We start from the raw sequence: 2,485 nt of genomic DNA, 5'->3' as shown, positions 1-2,485 counted from the left end.
GATGTGTGTATGGATTGGGATAACAGTTGTATGAGCCCCTAATAAAATGTTAAAAAAAAAAAAAAAGAAAGTTATCACATGTCCCAAGGATAAAGTAATAAATCCATCACAATCTCACTGCTCTAACATACTGATAACTGTTACTTTCTGATGAATTCGTTCTTTCTTTGGTGCACTTCCTTAGTGCACTGGTACTGACCATCTGGTGCCACTATGCTGATAGGGTGCCAAGATGGAAATGACAAAAATCCCTTCTCTAGAGAAGTCTTTGGTGTCCCTGGGTGGCACAAACAGTTAAGTGTTTGACTACCAGCCAAAAGGTTGGCAGTTTGAATCCACCCAGGGGACGGCAGGGAGTAACAACGGTAACCACAGAGGAGTCCTTTGTTTAGCCTGAGAGAGAGAAAGGTAATAGAACACGATCAAGGTTGGAATAGAGACGTCAGAAAGGTGCTCTGGAAACACAGGGGAAGGTTATTCTCAGAGGCCTCAGATAGCAAGAGGCGGCCTGGCGATGCCTGGTGTTTAGAAGTGAGCATAGAGCAGACCTAAGGCCTGTGCGTGCTCTGCTCTTGGCAGGACAGTAAGTTCACAGTAAATAGAACACTGTAAAAGATCTGACGTAGCTAGACTATTACTTTAAAATTTTATCTCCCTAAAATATAATTTAACGAATTCATTTATGGGAAATCATCTCAGAAGATGTGCTTGAGCTAAGTCTAAACTGTTGGGAAGGGACTCACCCTAAAAGATTGGGTAGGGTGGGGCTGAGGGTGAATAGGGTGGGTGTGCCAGGAAGTGAGAACAACCTGGCCAAGGCCTGGCTGGGAATGGAGGCCTGTGGGGTACTGGCCAGTGGTGGGCTGGGAAGGAGGGCAGGGAGAGTCTCGGAGGGCCTACATGCACCACATAAACGGCTGGGATTATAGCTCATATGGAGCCACTGGTGGGTTTTCTGCAAGAGGTGAGAGGGTCTGCTGGCAGTTTAAGATCTTTCCAAATATGGTGAGGTGAATTTAAGAAGTTCGGAGTCTGGCAGCCGAGAGAATATTACGGTGCTGTTGCTGAAATGTGGGTGAAAGGATACCGTGGATGAAAAAAAAAAAATGTATAAATTACCAAGGGTTCACATGGGAGGGAGGGGGAAAAAAGAGGAACTGATACCAAGGGCTCAAGTAGAAAGAAAATGTTTTGGAAATGATGATGGCAACATATGTACAAATGGGCTTAATACACTTAATGGATGGATTGTTATAAGAGTTGTAAAAGCCTCCCCACCCCAATAAAATGATTTATTAAAAAATAAGATGTTGTTGTCATGATTTAGTGATGTGAGGTGATGACAATGGCAATGCATGCAAATTAATTTATTCATCCTAAAGTGCCCACCAGGTGGAAAGCCGTGTGCTGGGTGCTGTGAGTTAGGACACACACCCAAGCGGCAGTCCCTGTGCTCCAGTGGCTCAAAATCTAGATGGGGAGAGACAAACCAACAACACTGAAGCATCGTGCGGCTGTGTCCTCATGTGCCGGCAGAAGACTCCTCACTCAGCTCAAGGCAGAGGCGAGGAAGGCCGAAGGAGCCTGCTCTTCTTTGGGGAGCTGATGTTTGAACTGAGCCTGGAGGGATACCAGAGCTTAGGGAGAACCCTGCTGGGCAGGCTAAGGTAAGGGGGGCACAAGGAAGACTGTTCCCAATCAAGGAATATCAGGAGCAGAGACACGTAGGTGAGAGAAAGGAGGGGACAAAAACATCATAAATAAACACAGCACAGTTAGAAGCTTAGTGAGTTCTATAGATATATTTCAAAGGATCATTCAGGTCCTGTCAGCTGTGTGGTTTCCCAGAAGCCAGTAACTAGCTTTAAACGATCAGAATTCCTTCTTCTTCCAACAGAGACCAGTCCCTGGAGAAGGATGTCATGCTTGGTAAAGCAGAGGGGGAGCAAAAAAGAGGAAGGCCCTCAACACGATGGATTGACACAATGGCCGCAACAATGGGCTCGGACAGAACAATTGTGAGGATGGTACAGGACCAGGCAGTAGTTTGTTCTGTTATGCATAGAGCCACTGTGATTCAGAACCGACTAGGGGGTAGCTAACAACAACAACAACAACAACAACAAGACAGATATACTTCCCCCAAAGGGAAGGGGACATTGTTTCCTTCTGGAACATTCTGAGTGGTCACTGGGTCTTTCCCGTCATACACTTTCCCCATCAGGAGCTGCCAGTCACCTCCCGGCCTCGTAGCCTGCCCTTTGGGGCAGTGGTGACTAGGCTGGGCTGGGCTGGGCTGGCTCCCCGCGACCAGGGCAGAGTTTTGCTCTGTTTGACCAGGCTCCTCATGAGTTGGAGTCAGTGCAACAGCAACACAAAAAGAATCGGCACCTCCAGCATCCTCGAGGACAAATTGTGTTTACTGCGCAGTCATAATTGCCAGCAGACGTTTCTGCTTGCTTGTCCTCTTGTGGTATAAAACTAA

At 47.0% G+C, this 2,485-nt stretch overlaps 1 protein-coding gene across 2 annotated transcripts in view; it reads right to left on the bottom strand.

Moving 5' to 3' along the window:
* MYPN (myopalladin) overlaps positions 1-2,485 on the bottom strand; it is a 127,070-nt gene that overhangs the window by 5,127 nt on the left and 119,458 nt on the right. The window lies entirely within an intron of this gene.

This window comes from Echinops telfairi, unplaced genomic scaffold, assembly GCF_000313985.2.
Source record: "Echinops telfairi isolate 266 unplaced genomic scaffold, ASM31398v2 ScPeMD7_70;HRSCAF=299, whole genome shotgun sequence".
Classification (NCBI taxonomy): domain Eukaryota; kingdom Metazoa; phylum Chordata; class Mammalia; order Afrosoricida; family Tenrecidae; genus Echinops; species Echinops telfairi.
This window is presented reverse-complemented; position numbering and strand designations above follow the sequence as displayed.